The 21,295-nt window shown below is 43.8% G+C and overlaps 1 protein-coding gene across 1 annotated transcript in view; it reads left to right on the top strand.

Moving 5' to 3' along the window:
* Nucleotides 1-21,295, top strand: part of LOC308460892 (vomeronasal type-2 receptor 26-like) — a gene marked incomplete at its 3' end in the record, with an annotated part of 285,070 nt that overhangs the window by 104,580 nt on the left and 159,195 nt on the right. The gene's annotated exons all lie outside the window — the stretch shown is intronic.

The raw sequence follows: 21,295 nt of genomic DNA, 5'->3' as shown, positions 1-21,295 counted from the left end.
TCAGATTTTGAAATATCTTCATAATCCCTTTATTTCATAATTTCCATCAATATTTCATTAATCTGGGATTCGTTAATTTGTGTTTTGGGTATCATTATTTCTTGCAACTAGTGTCTTTCCTTCTATTCTGCTATTGATTTCTTTGAAATTTTGAATTGAAATAAAATGAAGTGCTTCTGAATATCAGTTCTGCCAGATTTCAACGAGACTCAACAGAGGGCACCCATTTGAGAGGAAAATGAATAAAGAGAAGACACTGGATACACCTCTGTTTTCTGTGCAGAAAAAGGAGGAAAAATTCTGCCAGTCAGGAGAACATGACTCAGTCTCTCTCAATTGTTGCTGGGTCAATTTTGCTTGGAAAAATCCACCAAGAATCTTCTCAGCAACTATTGACAGAGAATGGATAACATTCATATTTCTGAGAGTAAGAAGCGCTCGTCAGTGGAACCTCCTCCACTGGACGGTTAGAGAGTCATTGGTCGAGTTGTAATTCCTGCATTGCAGAGGGTTGAACTAGACTCTTCAATTCTTCTTGTCACTTGGCAGATTATAGTTATTCACTGTGGAATCAAAGCAAGTATATTGGAGTGCACCTCCCTTTTCATGGCAAGGGTGGGGATCATTTTCAGCCACCTTCCTTTGTGAGCAAACTTGACAGCAGTGTGCAGGGCCAGAGCCCAAACTGGTGCAGTCAGTGACAAAGTGTACAGAACAACATATGGGAATGTTATCTTTGTATGGTATCCAAACACTTCCACACACACTCTTTACATTATACATCCAAACAACCAAGAGGCGTTAGCAGAGTTCAATAATTCATTCTAGGATGGAAGTAATATAATAATAATAATAATAATTTATTTATACCCCGCCCATCTGGCTGGGTTTCCCCAGACACTCTGGGCGGCTTCCAACTGAACATTAAAAACAGTACAGCATCAGACATTAAAAACTTCCCTAAAGAGGACTGCCTTCAGTTGTCTTTTAAAAGTAAAATAGTTGTTTATTGCTTTGACATCTGCTGGGAGGGCGTTCCACAGGGCAGGCGCCACTACCGAGAAGGCCCTCTGCCTGGTTCCCTGTAACCTTACTTCTTGCAATGAAGGAACCGCCAGAAGGACCTCGGTGCTGGATCTCAGTGTCCGGGCTGAACGATGGGGATGGAGATGCTCCTTCAGGTATACAGGACCGAGGCCGTTTAGGGCTTTAAAGGTCAGCACCAACACTTTGAATTGTGCTCAGAAACGTACTGGCAGCCAATGCAGATCTCTCAGAACCGGTGTTATGTGGTCCCGGCAGCCACTCCCAGTCACCAGTCTAGCTGCCGCATTCTGGATTAATTGCAGTTTCCGGGTCACCTTCAAAGGTAGCCCTACGTAGAGCACATTGCAGTAGTCCAAGCGGGAGATAACTAGCGCATGCACCAATCTGGCAAGACAGTCCGCGGGCAGGTAGGGTCTTAGCCTGCGTACCAGGTGGAGCTGGTAGACAGCTGCCCTGGACACATAATTAACCTGTGCCTCCATGGACAGCTGTGAGTCCAAAATGACTCCCAGGCTGCGCACCTGGTCCTTCAGGGGCACAGTTACCCCATTCCGGACCAGGGAATCCCCCACACCCGCCCGCCCCCTGTCTCCCAAAAACAGTACTTCTGTCTTGTCAGGATTCAACCTCAATCTGTTAGCCGCCATCCATCCTCCAACAGCCTCCAGGCACTCACACAGGACCTTCACCGCCTTCACTGGTTCTGATTTAAAGGAGAGGTAGAGCTGGGTGTCATCTGCATACTGATGAACACCCAGCCCAAACCCCCTGATGATCTCTCCCAGCAGCTTCATATAGATATTAAAAAGCATGGGGGAGAGGACGGAACCCTGAGGCACCCCACAAGTGAGAGCCCAGGGGTCTGAACACTCATCCCCCACCACCACTTTCTGGACACGGCCCAGGAGAAAGGAGCAGAACCACCATATAACAGTGCCCCCAGCTCCCAGCGCCTCTAGACGGTCCAGAAGGATGTTATGGTCGATGGTGTCAAAGACCGCTGAGAGATCCAGCAGAACTAGGAAACAGCTCTCACCTTTGTCCCTAGCCCGCCGGAGATCATCAACCAGTGCGACCAAGGCAGTTTCAGTCCCATGGTGAGGCCTGAATTGGAAGGGATCCAAGTGGTCCGCATCCTCCAGGCGTGCTTGGAGTTGTTTGGCAACCACCCGCTCAATCACCTTGCCCAAGAATGGTAAATTTGAGACTGGGCGATAGTTGGCCAAATTGGCTGGGTCTAAAGATGTTTTTTTTAAGAAGCGGTTTAATGACCGCCTCTTTCAGCAGGTCTGGGAAGGCTCCCTCACAGAGGGAAGCATTCACCACCCCGCAGAGCCCATCGCCCAGCCCTTCCCAGCTCGCTTTTATCAGCCAGGATGGGCAAGGATCAAGGAGACAGGTGGTCGGTTTCACTTGTCCAGGCAGCCTGTCCACATCCTCGGAGGTAACGGATTGGAATTGATCCCATGTAACAGGACTAGACAGAACTCTAGCACTCTCCCACCCTGGCCCTGCTCCCACGGTGGAGTCTACCTCCTTCAGAATCTGAGCGACTTTATCTGCAAAAAATTTGCAAAAGCATTGCAGGAGATCTTGGGGTCCCTACCAGGCCCCGGTGGTGCAGGTGGTTCCGATAGATTGCGAACCACCTGAAAAAGTCTCCTGCTGCTGTTTTCTGCAGATGCAATGGAGGCGGTGAAGAAGGCCCTCTTCGCCGTCGCCATTGCCACTTGGTAGGCTCAACGTTGAGCTCTAGCCCGTGTCCGGTCTGATTCAGAATGAGTTTTCTGCCACCGGCGCTCTAGCCGTCTCAATGATTGTTTCATCACCCTCAGCTCTGGGGGAAACCACGGGGCTGTCTGGGCTCCATGCAATCGGAGAGCGCGCTTCGGAGCCAGACAGTCAATAGCCCTGGTTAACTCCGCATTCCAGTGGGCCACCTGGGAATCAGCTGAAAGGCCATCAACTTGGGATAAAACATCCCCTACCACTCTCTGGAAGCCAATTGGATCCATTAAGTGGCGGGGGCGGACCATCCGAATCGGTCCCACCTCCCTGCAGAGGGGAAGGGTCGCGGAGAAGTCTAGTTGCACCAGGAAGTGATTACCATGGCAATTCTTTTGTTTCGCTTTTAGTTAATGTCAGATCACCAACATCCGTAGAGGTAAACACCAAGTCTAAGGCATGTCCGCTGCTATGGGTTGGGCCAAACTTATTCAGGGACAGCCCCATGGAGGCCATGCTTTCCACGAAGTCCCGAGTGGCCCCTTGTAAGGTCATGTCGGAATGGATGTTAAAATCACCCAGGACAACCAAGCTAGGTGTCTCCAGGAGCATATCTGCCATGACCTGAAGCAGCTCGGGCAGGGAATCCTTGGTGCAGCGGGGAGGTCGGTACACCAATAGGAATCCTGTACTGCCCCTATTGCCCAACTTCCAGAACATGCACTCAGAGAACTGGGTCTTCCCAATAGGACGCCTGGTGCAGACTAATGACTTCCTAAAAATCACTGCAACCCCCCCTCCCCGCCCACATGACCTGGGTTGCTGTGCGTAAGAGAAACCTGGTGGGCAAGCAGCGGCAAGGACAGGCCCATCTGCTTCATCCAACCAGGTCTCTGTCACACATGCCAGGTCAAATCCTTCATCCACAATCAGGTCGTGGATGGCAGTGGTTTTATTCATCATTGACCTGGCATTGCACAGCAACACTTTCAGGTCATGTGGGTTTCCCTTGCTGATTCCAGTATCCTTCAGGTCAGGACCAGACCTGGAGGCAGGGATAGTCCTCAAACAACGACTAAACCTGGCTCCTCGGTAATGACATGGTCTGGTCTTAGCGTAACTCCTCCTCCTGCCCGTGATCACTGAGATCGGGTGTCCCAATACATTCCCCCCGTGAAACCTGCCCCAGCCATTCTATTGGCTGAGGCCCACTCCCAGGCAGCCCTGACCCTTCCCCTTAAAAGGCAAAATACAAACTATATAATAACTTAACAGAATAATAAAAATAGAAGCACAGCAAAAAACAATAGTGCTAAAATTAAACTACTCCCCACCCTAACGAAATACTTAACCAACCGCAAGCAGAAATAAAATTATAAAATTATAAAACATTATAAAAAACAACAACAACCATTTAAGGTGCAGCAAATTAAAAGCAGTTAAAACATTAAAAACCATTTTGTCACTTGCTGCAGGTAGCTGCTCAGGCCTCTAAAGTGAGTGCAGGCCCCACCCCCTAGGTCAGATGGAATTGGCAGGAGAGGGAGCAGTCCTCCCAACACTCACGCGGGCAGCAACAGCAGCAGTGTCCCAGAGGCCTTGATGGAGTCCCTCAAGCTGTGGCGATGAGTGCAGGCTCCGCCCCCTAGGCCAGATGGAGTTGGCAGGAAAGGGAGTGGTCCACCCAGCACTCACCCGAGCAGCAGCAGCAGTAGTGTGGAAGGCAGGGTCCAGGGGGCAGGCTTGAGAAGTGGAGTGTTGGAGGGAGGGAAAGGAAGCTTGGGAAACTTCAAAGGGCTGGATAGAGTAGCTGGGGGTGGGGTGGGGAAATAAAGCCTGATGTTTCAACCCATTTCATTATCTTTTAAATTGGGAAACATTACTGATCCTGGCTTGATTGAATTCTCCTGGTGGAAGTTTTCCCCAACTGATGTCTTTAATCAAGGAAGGAACATGCCATACCTCTGCTGTACTTTTTGCTGGGACGCATTAATTAAAACAAGGTTGGTGTTTCTGAAGTTCCTGTGTTAAGTCTCACAGTCTTTCAGCCTGGAGTATCAGCCTGTTTTACCTTGAGACATTTCAGAAGGCCCTTCATCTATTCCAACCCTGTGCAATGCAGGTGTTTCTCTACCTTGGTTTCCCTTGCCTAGCAGGGAGGGATACTGAGTAGTGTGGCATATCAAGGTCCAGGAATTTCCAAGTTCTTTCTCCCCCCTCCCCCAGGTTCTGGTGCACAAAAGCAAGACAGCTATGCCCCCGCCACCCCACTGCAAGGCTGTTCTTATTTCCTCTAAGGACCCGGCACCACCAATTTCACCCTTCACCAGCTGCAGAGCTGCCTGGTTTGGTCTGCAAGGAGAAAGGAAGTGCAGTTTCCAAGGGCCTTTTGCAATGAGAGAGCTGTGGCTTCGCTGCATACCTTAGGCACCCCATCTATGGGTATAGGGGATTTCTGCCCTCCTTTTCCTTACTCACCCCTGCCCCCATATTGCACCTCACTTATGTGGTCCAAAGGAAAGCAGAACAATATGTTTTATACCAGTTGGAAGGTTGTATACAAAGGACTATCCAGCTGTTTTAGGGACTCCGCTCTGGATTTGTATAGAGTTTCCTCCTTAGCCTGTTCTTCCCACAAAGCTATCCTGCAAGCCAGTAGAGGTTTAGGATCAGAGATTTCCTTCTTATAGATGGGTGGCATTCCCAGATTGATGTACCCCATCTTAACAGTTAAGGTCTAACCTTGTGATTACTGTAGAAGACCATAAGAATGGTTTACCAAAGCTTCTGTTGAGGATCCAAGAATTCGGACAGGTAGCAGGCTTTAAATTAAATAAAAATAAAACTAAGACCTTGGTGAAGAATGTGACAGAACAATATAAAAAGGATTTACAACAACTTACAGATCTAGGTATACATAAGAAAGTTAGATATCTGGGGGCCCGCTAGGGGCGCATTGGAAGATGGCCGACAATACCATCTCTCCGTCTCACACAAGGTAATTAAGAGGCTGATATGGGAGTATGCAGCATCCCTTGTTACCCAAAGGGAATGGGGAACACTGCCTCGCCTGCGGTTGCCATAAATCACCCCCGGATTCGAAAAGGGGGTGAGGGCACTAGGCGCATAGCCCTCGCGTGGGACGGCTCTCCCTGACGCTGTCTCTGATCGCGTGCCTGGTTGCAGGAGCTCAAAATAAACAATTAGCAAGAAGCAAATGCACATATTTCGAGTGAAGATCGGGAGTTAAGACTGCTAATTGAAGTGACCTCAGTGAAGTCGAGCTAAGGGCTGGATTCAACAATATATCAAGAAGATAAATCAAAGATGTCGGTATGTTGGAATGGGATTGAAAGGAGATGGGGGACTTTTCTTCTTTTTATCTTATGTGAGTACCTAACAATCCCCCCCCCCAAGAAGAATCGTTGCAATTACTGATTACAAGCAGGATGATTAAGAACTGTGTGGAAATAAATTACTAATCAAAGATATGGCTTGTGGGAATATCAGGAAAGGAATGAAAGGTCTTTGTGACGCAGTTATAAAAAGAGACTTGTTACGGCAGGCCTGGCTACAGGATGCGAGGGGGAGGAGGACCATTGTGTGTTATTATATCGGACTGTGAGTTTGACGTGGCAGAACCCGCTAAGAAGATTGAAGAGAGACTGACAGGCCTGCAAGAATTAATAGACAGACTTTAAGAATGTTTTGTACGGAAGTGCAGAAATGGATTCTGTCCGTTTTGATATGGCTCTTGGATGAATGCAAAATCCACACAGGATATAAAAACGTTTGTTCTCAACCCACTTGTGGAGACTACCAGAGGTCACAAAGAAAGGAATATATGACAACAACAAGAAGATGAGGAAAATAATAAAGAGAAGATTGAACAGAACTGTGAATACTATTTGGACAGAACTGTGACCATCAAAGCAGCAGCAAGAGAGATGTTTGGATCCCTTTCTGAGCTCGAAGCCTGGGTACCCCCAACAAAAATTTAAAAATTTGGCTGTGTAATTTGGAATTAATGTGATTTGGAATTAATGTGATCTGATTGGCCTGTTAATAAAAATTATATTTAAAAAAAACACAAAGTTAAATATCTGGGTGTACGGCTGACAGCTAAAATATTAATATATTTAAAGACAGATACATAAATACGTGGAAAGAAATAGAGAGAAACTTAGAAATTTGGGGAAGGATGAATCTCTCTTTTGGGGAAAGTATATCAGTTATAAAAATGAATGCATTGCCAAGAATGCTATTTTTATTCCAGTCAATACCAGTGATCAGCAGCGCAGGAAGCCTCAAGGAATGGCAAAAAGATATTTCTAGATTTATCGGGAAGGGGAAGAGACCAATAATAAAATATAAATTGTTAACCGATGCTACAGAAAGAGGGGGCTTCACATTGCCAGATTTAACACTATATTATGAGGTGTCCTGTCTCTGCTGGCTCCAGGAATGGATAATATTGAAAAATGCAGATATACTGGATTTGGAAGGACATTTCAATAGGTATGGGTGGCATGCATACTTATGGTATGAAAGAGCCAAGGTGCATAAAGGCTTTCAGAACCATCTAATAAGAAAACCAATCTTTATGATATGGGGGAAATATAAAAATTTATTAGAGCAAAAAACACCCTGGTGGCTTTCCCCTTTAGAAGCAATATTGCTGAAAAAAATCAAATATGAGAAGTAATTGGTCTACATACAGTGAGTGAGCTGTTAACCAAAGAAGAACATCAGGTGAATCTAAAAGATTATAATGAGATAAGGGATTTACTAACGGATTGGCTATAGTTTCACCAATCAAATGATATTTTTAAGATAGATAAAAAGAAAGGTTTTAGTTGTGAAATACCAAAATTTCAAAAAGATTTCTTAGAAAGTAATGTTACATTATATGCATCACTTGCTTTTAGAGTGGCACACAAAAGATGAACAGGTCAAGTCAGTAGTGATACACTGGGCAAAGGATTTGGGACATAAGATCCAGATGGCAGATTGGGAAAGGTTTTGGAAATCGGATTTGAAATTTATGGCATGTTGTACATTGAAAGAAAATTATATGAGAATGATGTACTGGTGGTATTATACTCCTACTAAGTTAGCAAAAATGTATAGGAGAAGTACTGATATCTGCTGAAAATGTAAAGAAAAAGAAGGTACCTTTTATCATATGTGGTGGACTTGTAAGGTAATAAAACCTTTCTGGGGGGTGATATATAATGAAATGGGGAAAAAAATGCTTAAAATAACTTTTGCTAAGAAACCAGAAGCCTTTTTATTAGGAATTACTTGTACCAACATACCAAAGGAACAGGAAAGACTTTTCAACAGCTGCCCAGATGCTACTATCTCAGAGATGGAAAGAAGCTAAAGTCCCTACCAGAGAAGAATGGCAAACCAAGCTGATGGACCATGTTCAGATGGCAAAACTGACTGGAAATCTCAGAAGCCAAGAGGATAAAAACATTATAAAATAATCGGAAAGATAGAAACAGAAGCAGGCTTTTTATTTCACTGTAGTGTAAAAATTACTATGGATAATATGGTTGATATAAAAATTAGAGTATGGATGAATATGCGTAGTAGATGTTTAAAACGAGACCCCATGGAGGGGATGGGGGGAAGTCCTGAGATTCAGAGAATCTCTTTATATAGATATTAATTTCTCCCCGCCCCCCTCCAGATTTCATCTATTGTTGTTGAGAGCCCAGTTTCTGCTTTCAGTTCCTTGGGATAATTCCACCTTTTCCCTCAAACCTCTATCTCAACCCTGCTGATACATAATAGTAATTATTATTATTGTCACGGTCTGGTTCACGGACGATCGAAGTCCCGACAGGGGACATCAGGACTGGGAGCAAGATGACGGAGCGGGAGCAGGAATGGGGGTCCAGAAACCAGGAGTCAGGAAGTCAAGAGTCCGAGGGTCAGTGAGCCGGGAGTGAAGAAGCCAAGGGTCCGAGGGTCAAGAAGCAGGGAGTCAAGAAGCCAAGGTTCAAGGATCAGGAAGCAAGAAGCCAAATGCAACAAGGCAGGGAGTGTGTTGCTGTGGCAAAGAGCTGAAGGGAAATGCTTCCCTTCCCAGCTCTTGCCACCAGGTGCTGTGAGTTACCAATCGGCCTCACCTGTGAGGCCGTGCCTTGCCTCTTCAGAATAAACTTAGAAATGTCCCAGTCCTACAAAGTCCTATTGGTCACAGGGCCTGGCTCCTGCACACACACCTGACAATTATTATTATTATTATTATTATTATTATTATTATTATTATTATTATACCCCGCCCATCTAACTGGATTTCACAGCCTCTTGAGTGTGACTTTTAGAGGTATCATTGTTTACAATCAAGTGCTATATAAATTTCACAATATACAAAAATTAATAACGTGTCTACATAATGAAGGACACCCAGGGCCTAACCACCAGAATTAGTGGGAATGAGAGTCATCAACTGCCCCTATCTACTAGGGTCAAAGCACACATTAGCAAAAAGATCAGAAGCTTTCTCCCCTCCAGAAATGTAGACACACCAGGAAATCAATTTAACAAATGCTTGGATAAGTGTCTCCATGCAAAAGTAAGCCTCATTTGTGTTCAATAGGGCTTACTCTCCATAGCTGTCAACTTTTCCCTTTTCTTGCGAGGAATCCTATTCAGAATAAGGGAATTTCCCGTTAAAAAGGGAAACATTGACAGCTATGTTACTCGCCCAAACTGTGGATAGGATTACAGCCTTAGAAACTTGCATTCTATGCTCTGAAGAGTACATTATTTACCTGCCAGTAACAAGTACACACCCATTAAATATAAGCTATCTACATCCTGTAATCATTTGGTGGCTAGTGGCTATTTTATCATGTTGAACGCTATGGTTGATACTCATTCAGATGATAAATGCACTCAGAAGTATAGGGAAATGCCTCATACCAAGCCAGACCATTGGTCCATCCAGGCCAGCACAATCAATACTGACAGGCAGTGACTCTCATTCTAGGCAATACATTCATTTTTATCACAGCAATACGACCCAGCAGTGAAAGCTTCAAATTTGACCAAATTTCTAAATCTTTTTTCACTTCAACCCAGCATTTTTCATAGTTGTCTTTAAATAAATTCCCATTTTTTGCTGTCATGTTAATCCCCAGGTATTTGACTTTCTTGACCACTGTTAAACCTGTCTCATTCTGAAACCTCTCTCTCTCAATTGGTGCTAAGTTTTTCTCTAAAACCTTGGTTTTTAACTTATTCAGTTTGAACCCTGCAACCTGACCAAATTCTTGAATCAGTTCTAAAACCCTTTTCGTACTAGATTCTGGCTCCTGTAACGTCAATACCAAGTCATCTGCAAATGCTCTCAATTTGTACCGTTTGGCTCCGACTTGTATACCTTTAACCAACTGGTCCCTTCTAATCATATTCAGCAAAACCTCCAGGACCGATATAAAAAGTAATGGGGAGATTGGGCAACCTTTTATGTCCCTTTTTCTATCTTAAATTCTTCCGTCACCACATTATTTACAATTAATTTAGCCTTTTGTTCAGAATATATTGCACTTATACCATTTTCAAAGCCTTGGCCTACCCCCATCCCCTGCAAGTTCTTCTTCATAAAACTCCAAGAAATGTTGTCAAAAGCTTTCTCCGCGTCCACAAATATTAAAACTGCCTTAGTATTTATATTCACTTGTAATTTTTCTAAAATGTTGATTATGTTTCTCACATTATCCGATAGATGTCTACCCGGGAGAAAGCCTGCTTGGACTTTATGTATCTCTTCCACTAACACTCTTTTTAGTCTTTTAGCCAAGATATCTGCAAAAATTTTGTAATCCACATTGAGCCATGATATGGGGCGGTAGTTCTTAACCTGCGTCTTTTCAGTCTCTGTTTTCGGTACAAGTGTAATATACGCTTCTTTCCACGACTCTGGTGCTCTTTTCCCATCCATTATTTCGTTACAGACTTCTTTTAAAGGTTGTACTAACCATTCTTTTAAAGATCTGTAGTATCTAGAAGTCAGTCCATCCGGTCCTGGAGATTTACCTAATTGCATATTCTGAATGGCACCTTCTATCTCCTGTTCAGTTATTTTATAGTTCAACATTAGTTTATTTTCTTAGGAGATTTTTTGTAATCTATTTGTTTTCAAAAATCGGTCTACGTCAATTTCTTTCTGTGGCCCTTGTGTATATAGTTGCAGGCCAGCACAATCAATACTGACAGGCAGTGACTCTCCAGCGTTGCAGGTATGATTTTTTTTTCCCTGTCCCCACCTTGAGATGCTGAGGAAAGAACCTTGGATCTTTCTTTTCTGCAATGCCTGATTAAAGCATAGAATCACAGCACTGTAGTGTTGGAATGGATCCCAAGGGTCATCTTGCCTAACCCCCTGCAATGCAGGAATCTTACTAAAGCATCCATGGAAGATGACCATTCAACCTCTTCTTTAAAACCTCCAAGGAAGGAGAGTCCATAACCTCCCAAGGGAAGTCTGTTCCACTGTCAGACAGTTCTTACTGTCAGCAAGTTCTTCCTGATGTTTAGTCAGAATTTTCTTTCCTGCAACTTGAAGCCATTGGTCTGGGTCCTACCCTTTGAAGCAGGAGAAAACAAACTTGCTCCATCATCCATGTGACAGCCCTTTAGATATTTGAAGATGGCTATCATATCTCCTCTCAGTTATTTCCGTAAGGTTCTACACTTAAGCAGGAAGAACCAGATGCTGGAATATAAGGTGGGGGACAATTGGCTTGCTGGTAGTACACGGGGAAAGGATTTAGGGGTCTTGGTAGACCACAGTCATCACATGAGTCAACAGTGTGATGCAGCACCAAAAAAAGCTAATGCTATTCTTGATTGCATCAAAACAAGTCTAGTGTCCAGATAAAGGGAAATAATAGTACTGCTCTATTCTGCCTTGGTCAGACCACACCTGGTGTACTGTGTCCAGTTCTGAGCACCCCAATATAAGAAGAATAAAGATAAGCTGGAAGAGGTGCAGAAGAAGGCCACCAAGATGGGGAAGGCTCTGGAAGTCAAGGCTTCATAAGCAATGGTTGAGGGAGTTGGGCATGTTTAGCCTCGATAAGAGGCGACTGAGAGGAGATATGATAGCCATTTTCAAATATCTAAAGGGCTGAGGCCACAGTAGGAGAGGGGTGGGATGCAGCTGGAGAAATATCTAAGTGGGAGTGGCACCTATAAGTTGGGGGTCAGATCCGCTGCCTGGTGGATTGGGCAAATCCTGACACCTGATGTAGTCTCCTCACATGGCCTAATGGACAGGCAAGCCCTGCTTTTAGTCAAACCCTGTTTTAGGGCAGGTAGCCATTCTTTGGGTGCTTCCAAAACATCAGAGACTTTGGATACAGATCACTGCACCTAGCAGACAACAGAATTGTTTTCAAACCATGAAGGTCTGGTATACGTTCCTCTGCAGGTCAATGTGTTAATGACATACTTGATCTCTGCCCCATGGATGAATTTATTGGTCAACGGAGGGACATCCCCCAAACCGCAACACACATTTTTCAAAATGTTATAAATCTTAAGCATGAGCCACTCATAAAAAAACTAGTTTTGCTACCTTCTCCTGAAATTTTCCTGCTTTTCTTCCCTGCTTTCTTGCAACTGATTTTACAGCTTTTTGCTTTGTCTCTCATTTTCAGGATCTGGTCTTTGGCTGGTTTTTCCCCTTTTATTATTTATTAAACCAGTGAAGAACATCAGAAGAGCCCTGTTGGATCAACCACAATAGGTCAGCTTCCTGTTCTCGGAGTGGCCAACAGATGCCTGTCAGTGCATAGAACTGGTGCATAGAACCATAGCCAGGTGACTTGAGATTACTTGAGTTCATGAAGATGTGAATTAATTATACAATGCATATCTATGTCCCATCCCTGAAGCCAGTGAGTTAAGTAACTAGATGACACAGGACATCTTCCAGCACTATGTGAAGATCCTGGGTATTGAACCTGGGATGTTCTGCATGTAGTGCAGGTTCCCTGCCATTGGGCCATCACCCTTCTGGAAACAGGAGACAAGAGAGAATGTATGCTCAACAAACAGGTCATCTGCAAGGGACCTCAGGCAACATTTCCAATGTGACTAGTGGGGAATGCAGAAATATCAAGGGGCAACCCCATGGATGCTCTGTGGGAGGCTACTCTCAGCATTCCAACTTGGCCTTAAAAGGGGTATGCTTGCTATGAGAGGGTCCTGTTTGTCTGCCCTCTTGCAATAAAATTCTGCATACCTTTGGATCTGGAAAGCAGCCAGGAAATGCAGCCCATCTGGATCCACAAGACCAGGTGTGTTATATGCCCATGTGATTAGCCAGGATCTTTCAGGACCCACCTCTACAGCCCCTCACACCAGCTATTTGATAAATGGCTGCCGCGCTTCAGAGCACTAAATAGAAGAAAGATGCAGCAAATCCTCTTGTTCCTCCTGGTCTGCATATGTGAGCAGGGGCTTTCAGCCTCAGCTCCAAACGGTGAGTATTGAACAGTTTGTGCTTAGTAATGGTTTCTTTTCAACAGAACATTAGTGTCTAGAGCAGGGGTGGGGGAAAGCCTTTAAATTTATATAGGGTTTTTTTAATTAAAAAAATTCTAGACTGCTATTTCATAAAAAATATCAAAGCAGTTATGGTATCTCAGAGGTGAATGTCATATATCCTGTAGCGAAATAGCACAATTTGTGCACAAATAATCAGAAAATATCAAGAGGCTGACAGAATGTCCAAGGATCTCGCAGTACAAATAACAGAAATGTGTGGGTTGGCGTTATTAATTGGGAGGGAAAACAACACAGTGAGACCTAAGGTTGCTGAATTGCCATAGAATGTTGACTGACTGTTGAGGGTGTGGGGAATGGAAAGCACACAGGAGATGGAATAGAATGGCGTGTCATGCAGGAGGGCGTGTAGAGGATGGCACAGAAATATTATCTTTGCCTGACTTATACCAGGTCAGTCAATTTCTGATCGGCTTTTGCTGTAACTAGATGCAAAAACAGGTTTTCCTCTAAGAAATATGCATGGGGGTATGTTGGTGCAAGGATGCTGAACAACAATTAACCAAGTGAGAGAACTAACTAGCCATGTCTTTCTTCCTTCTAAAGAGGTCCATGGAATACTTCCCAAGAGCAAAACTAAAGGAATCGATTTCTGTGGTGTGGACAAGTATTACTACATTGTCCGTTCAGACCTGGGCTGCTACTTGAGATCTAATGATTTCCATGCAGGCAAAAACCTGGAGATATTTGGTCTGCACAACTCTGTCCGTGGTGGAGACCACTATCTGGCCCATAGTGATGACTTTTTTTACATCATCAAGGGGAACTCTTACCGCCAAGTAACCAACCTGAACACTGACGGTGATAGTAAGACCTACACTCTCCATCGCAACTGCCAAAACGGAGACCATTACTTCTCCCATGATAAGTACTTTTACATTATATTCAAGAAGAGGGGGTGGTACTGCCGTGTCACTAATATGCAGACAGACCAAAATGCCATTGAATCTACTCTTCACCCAAAACTCAAAGACGGTCTGTATTACTGGGGAATCAACAACAAAATATACCTTGTGAAACCAAATAACAATTGGGGAGTTGAGTTTTACCGAGTCGAAGACATGCTGAATAAAAACCCTTCCACAATTTCCTTCCATGCCAATGTGCTCAACTTCCTCCCTGGAGGCGTGTCTATAAATCATGGTAAAGCATTTGGTGTCTGGCAGTCTGTCAAAACCATCAAAAATGATGCCAAAATAAGTGTTGCTTGGGAGCAGCAAATTACTAAGAAGGTTGGATATGCGAAGAAAGAGATGCACAGCATGGAACGCAACTGGCATGTATCTTCGAGTGTTACAGTTGGGCAGAAGGTCTCACCAAATTACTGTTGGCAGCACAATTTTCCCTGTCAGGTCCATATGGCGGGAAAAATATTGACAGCACAGAAGAAACATGGAACGATGCAACTGACGTCTCTGAAAAAGTCAGCTTCACTCTGCCTCCAAATACCAACATTTATTTCTGGCAATACAAGCTGGGTTTGGGCAAGGATGACGTATTGTACTGCCGTGACCTGGCTTTTACTGATAATTCTAACCCACCTACTTATGTCCCATTGCCACCGGCAGCTGATTAACCCCAAATAACATAGCAATAGGCTGCCAATTCTTTCCTCTGGTTTATGGTACTTTAAAATTGTCTCTGTCCAGGCTCTTGTACTTCACCATCTGTGTTTCTCTTTACCTGCTTTCCTTACTTTGGGAAGGACCTAAGCATAATGGTAACACATATAATTCACATTCAGAAGGTCTCAGGTGCGGACTCTTTCTCTGAAACCCTTGAAAGCAGCTATCAGTCTGTATACGCCCAATGTAGATTATACTGAGCTGGACGGATCAGTGGTCTGACTCAGTATAAGACAGTTCCCTATATTCCTAAATTCTAAAGCTCCAAGAATCAGAATGGACTGAACATCCATTACTTTTTAGGTGGGGTATGGCAGAATTGGTTGACAAATGAATGCAAAGAAACCTCTTTTGAGATCCTGGATTCCATGGAAAGATAGCTGCAGTGGTTTTTCTACCAGGGCAGCACTTCCAGTTTTGGGGCATGCCAAAAACAAATCACTTCATTTTCCCTAGTATTTTGTGGGTAGTTGGCTTGAAACAAAAAGGGGTGCATTTCTGGGTCTGCCACTTCCTCAGCCAGTGGTGGGTTATCCTTTAACCCACAGGCCAAATTTGGCTTAAAAGAGGTCCTAATTCAGCCCACAAATCTATTTCCAAAAGTTACCTGCCCTATAACTGATGGCATATGTGGAAATTTTCAGAAGCCATAAAGCTCCTAGTGGTTGGCTTCTGATATTTTCAATTTACAGAATATTTAGTTGGCTACAGAGGAGTCCTCTTTGTCCTCTCCCGCTGGAAAACCACAGTTCAAGAAGGACACTGACAAACTGGAACGTGTCCAGAGGAGGGCAACCAAAATGGTCCAAGGCCTGAAAACGATGCCTTATGAGGAACAGCTAAGGGATCTGGGCATGTTTAGCCTGGAGAAGAGGAGGTTAAGGGGTGATATGATAGCCATGTTCAAATATATAAAAGGATGTCACAGAGAGGAGGGAGAAAGGTTGTTTTCTGCTGCTCCAGAGAAGTGGACACGGAGCAATGGATCCAAACTACAAGAAAGAAGATTCCACCTAAACATTAGGAAGAACTTCCTGACAGTAAGAGCTGTTCAACAGTGGAATTTGCTGCCAAGGAGTGTGGTGGAGTCTCCTTCTTTGGAGGTCTTTAAGCAGAGGCTTGACAACCATATGTCAGGAGTGCTCTGATGGTGTTTCCTGCTTGGCAGGGGGTTGGACTCGATGGCCCTTGTGGTCTCTTCCAACTCTATGATTCTATGATTCTATGAAACAAATGGCTACAAGGGACTGTGCCTTAGTGCAGGCCCAATAGTTACAATTTTTGATCTTACATAGAAATTATGCAGAGTATGATGCAACCCTTTCCTGGCTGTATGCTTATGGTTGCAGAAGTAAACATGTAAAACAGCACCAGTTTTGATTATCTGCTGTTAAAAAGGTAAAGGTAAAGGTAAAGGTACCCCTGCCCATACGGGCCAGTCGTGTCCGACTCTAGGGTTGTGCGCCCATCTCACTTAAGAGGCCGGGGGCCATCTGCTATTAAGGCTCAACTAAATCTCTCAGCACCTCTCTCCGATGGCTTTTCTTTTTCATTTTGAAGAATTGTTAAATGTGTGCATTTGTTTCTGCATGCATATAAGCAGGGAAATGATATGTTTAAGAAAAATGTCAATCACTGTCTTTCTCTTTCAGATTCTAATTCCTTCATTTGATATTTTCCCCTCAATATTTAGTAAAGTCTGGATCTGTTACCTTGTTTTTTGGAAATTCAAATTTGCAACTAGAGTCATCTCCTCTAGTCTGCTATTGGTTTCTTTTAAATTTTAAATCCAAATGGAGCAGAGTTGGCAGGCAGAAGATTCCTGCCTCTGAACATCAAGTCTGCTAGTTTTGAGGGAAATTGGACAGAGGGCTCTCATGACAGAGAAAAATGAATAAAGAAATGACATTGAATATACTTCACTGGTTGTGCAGAAAAGGGAGGAAATATGCTGCCAATCAGGAGAAGGTTATCCAGTGTTTGTCAATGGTTGTTGGGCAGATTTTGCTTGGAAAAATTGTCTGGGAATCTTCTCAGCAATACTGACCGAGAATGGGTAATATTCATATGTCTGACAGTAAGAACCACTCAGCAGCTGAACCTCCTCCATTGAGGGTTCGATGGTCATTGGTCACAGATTTTTTTAGCTGTGATTCCTTCATTGCACAGGGTTCAACTAGATGAAGCCTGAGGTCCCTTCCAACTTCACAATTCTGTGATTCTTCTGCTTGGCAGATTATACTTCCTCACTGAGAAATCAAAGGAAATATACTGGAGGGCAGCTGCCTCTTTATTGCAGTGGTGAGGAAACTTTTTCAGCCTGAGGTCCATCTTCCCTTATGAGCACACTTCCATGACCACATGACAGCAATGTGCAAGGCCAGAGCCCAAAGTGGGGCTAGTCAGTGACAAAGGTTGCAAAGCAGCAAATGGGAATGTTGCATTTGCATGACAGGATACCATCTAACACCTTCACCCATTCACCTTCACCCAGGGGTTGAATAACACCTGAGGTTTCAACCCATTTCATTATCTCTTAAATTTGGAAACATTACTGATGATGGCTTGATTGATTTCTCCTGGTGGAAGTTGTCATGTATCATGGGATGTATCATACCTCTGCTGTACTTGTTGCTGGGGAAAAATCAATAAAGCAAGGTTGGTGTTTCTGAAGTTCCTGTGTTAAACATCACAGTCTTTCAGCCCAGAGTTTGCTTGCCATTCACTGCAGAAAGGGATTCGAACTGAGGTTGTGTGGTTGTCTGGAACTGAGTAGCTTAAGACTCCCCCATGATGAACTCAATTGCAACAGGCAGTGTAGCCAGAAAATGTAAGAAATAATTGTTGCTGTTGGCATCCATCTGTCTTGAAAGACAATGAAGTGCACTTCCAGGGGTGAAGTAAAACCACTGCATTATCAGCACAGAACTGACCTCTCTGTGGCACAAACCTGGGCAATGTGTATGGAGGTCCTGGGCTGCCCAGATGAGAAGACCCACGCCCTCGGCCTCGCTGATGTCGTCGAAAGGGAAGCGTACAGAGCACCATCCAAATGTCTTAGGGACTTGACTCAGGATTTGTGCAGGCTTTACTCCTTAGCCTTTTCTTCTCCCAAAGATGTCCTGCAACTCAGCGGGTAAGTGTAAGTGTTGCCATACTAAAATATTGAGTTCTGCAGAAAGGGTCTTAATAGGCACCAGTAATAGCAGCAATAGAGCTGCATTCAGCCCATTCGGGAGAGAAAAAGGTTTGAACTACTTATAACATCCACAGATGTGATCCAAAGGACTCCAACTCCCATCATCCTCAACCACTGGCCATCCTGGCATGGGCTGATGAGAGTTGGAATCTATGAGAATCTCAAAGCACCAGGTTGGGTAAGTTCTTCCTAATGCTGATTATTATCCTGCCATTTGTGTGACTAAAATGTACCCCATCTGACAAAGGCGAGACTCCTGATCTTTGCTCCACCTGCTTTTGCCTGTGGCTATACCCATTACTCAAAGATGGTCCCTGGAGGGCTGCTCATGGAGAGATGTGGTTCTCTGCCTGGAAAATGGACCCCATCCCTGTTCTAAGCACCATATTATAAACAAGCTCTCACGCCAGCTCAAATTAAAAGGGTAGCTGTGAGCGTTGCTAAGGTGGTGTTCTTTGGAGAGAGACAAAAACCCCATGACATTACGAGGCTCTTTTGCCAATGCGGGTTTCCAAGGCAAGTGATGGGCCCAGCAGCACCAGTAGAGAAAACCCCCTAGCACCCCTCAAACTGGGACAATCCTGCTAGGGAAGCCAGATACCCACTGGCTTTCTCACCAGCAAACTCTCAAGAGGACGTCTGTAGAAGACCTTTGCATGGCAAGCCATGCCCCTTATGCGAAAGGAGACTCTAAGGAAAAACTTTTCTGAGAGTAAGAGCTGTTTAACAGTGGAACAGAGACCTTGAGAAGGTATTGGACTCTCCTTCCTTGGAGGTTTTTAAGCAGAGGTTGGATGACCATCTGTCATGGATGCTTTAGCTGAGATCCTTGCATTGCAGGGGGTTGGACTAGATGACCCTTGGGGTCCCTTCCAACTCTACAATTCTGTGATTCTATACAATAACAATAATGAAGATTATAATAGGCACTAATGATGATAACAAAGACATTCTCTCATATATATATATATATATATATATATATATATATATATTGCAACCAGCAGAATTAAAATGCAAAAGTTATTCTATGCTGTAACATGGCAAGTTGCCAGGGGATGGAGAAAGCTGCACATCTGAATGGACAAACCACTGCGAAAAAAGGTACAGGTAAAGTTACCCCTGACCGTTAGGTCCAGTCGCAGATGACTCTGGGGTTAGCGCTCATCTCACTCAATAGGCTGGCGACAAAACCTACCAACAAACAAAAGGCTGGACACAGAATAACAGCATAACAAGGAGAAGGGTTTAGTTTCTCAAGTTCCAATGAGCCCTCTGCACAAGATTCTCCTGTGGAAAAGTTCCAAAGATCTGTCTGTTTACAATGGAATAAAGCATGCCAACAAACACAAACTCACACACACAAATGAATTTTTCACTAACCTATTGCAGCTCCTTAGTGAAGCAAATGCACTCATACATATATACATTTGTATCCCACCTTTCCCAGTTCAAACCATGATGTTTGGCTTACCACATGAAGAATTAGTTGTAATGACAACATAATAAAAATAATCATAAGCAATAAACAAAACACCCAAAAGTGAATAACCAAATTGTACGATTTCCATATAAATCGCAATAAGAGCTTTTTACAAAATTAATACATTGGTACCTTGGTTCTCAAACCTAATCCGTTCTGGAAGTCCATTTCAAAACCAAAGCCTTCCAAAACCAAGGCACACTTTCCCATAGAAAGTAATGCAAAACAGATGAATCTGTACCAGACTTTAAAAACAACCCCTAAAATAGCAGTTTAAAATGAATTTTACTATCTAATGAGACCACTGATCCATCAAATGAAAGCAACAATCAATGTAAGGTAAAGGTAAAGGAACCCCTGACCATTAGGTCCAGTCGTAGCCGACTCTGGGGTTGCGGTGCTCATCTCACTTTACTGGCCGAGGGAGCCGGCATACAGCTTCCGGGTCATGTGGCCAGCATGACTAAGCTGCTTCTGGTGAACCAGAGCAGTGCACGGAAACGCCGTTTACCTTCCTGCTGGAGCGGTATCTACTTGCACTTTGATGTGCTTTTGAACTGCTAGGTTGGCAGGAGCTCACCCCGTTGCGGGGATCCGAAACGCCAACCTTCTGATTGGCAAGTCCTAGGCTCTGTGGTTTAACCCACAGTGCCACCCGCGTCCCTCAGTGGTAATTCCAGAAGTGCAGCTCTTCACACATTTCAGGCTAGCTGCCCACAAAACATTAGAGGAGATGAAGTGATTCATTTTTGACATACCCCAAATCTGGAAATGCGGCTTTTATAAAAATGTTACCCTGCAAAGGACGTATGGAGATACTCTGGTTCTTTTAGCCAAATAAACACTTACAAGCATTGTGGAAAGAGATAAGATTTATTGCAGTCTGCAGAAAGCATAAAATAGTCCCAAGGAATTATTTGCAGATTGTGGACCCAGGGCATAGGTTACAAAGACAATTTATAGCACTTTCCCATGCATGATTCCCTTGTGCCTGACCCTTTCCAAGGCTCTGATTTGACTAATGTCTGCTTTTACCCCAATAGATAGGGATCTTGGGCTACTATCATTCCCTCTAATTCTGATTCTGAGGCTCTGGGTGTCATTCATTATGTAGCCGCATATATATATGATATATATATATATATATATCACTTGATTGTAAACAAAACAAAACAAAAACCCTTCAGGGCCACACTCAAGAGGGATGTATAGCAGGGATGAGGGGGAAATTTGCAGGAGAAGAAGAAAAAATCCTAAAGGTGGAAATGCTCCAAAGTAAATTCTGGGTTCTCGATGACAATGGATGGAAACTTGAAGGGGGGGGGAGGGAGATAAATGAAATTGTGTACCTAATCATCAGCATTCAATACTATTGTTTTGTTGCGGATTCTACTTGTTTAAATTATTTTTCAAAAACACAGGAGCCAACTCCCTTGGCCTCCTCAGTTAAATATTTGCAGGGGCTGCCCCTCCCACAAAAAGGTTGATGGGCATTGCCATTCAAATGGTGTGCATGCACCTCATCTTGTGATTGATCAATATTTTATTCCAGTTGGCATGCCTGCTCAATATGAAGTTCTGCTAAGAAATACATTGTACATTTTCTTCTTAATAAGCAATGAGTGC

The sequence above is a fragment of the Podarcis pityusensis genome (assembly GCF_964106645.2).
Source record: "Podarcis pityusensis genome assembly, chromosome: 13".
Lineage (NCBI taxonomy): Eukaryota > Metazoa > Chordata > Lepidosauria > Squamata > Lacertidae > Podarcis > Podarcis pityusensis.
Note: the sequence above shows the minus strand (reverse complement) of the source record. Positions and strands in the feature narration are given on the sequence as shown.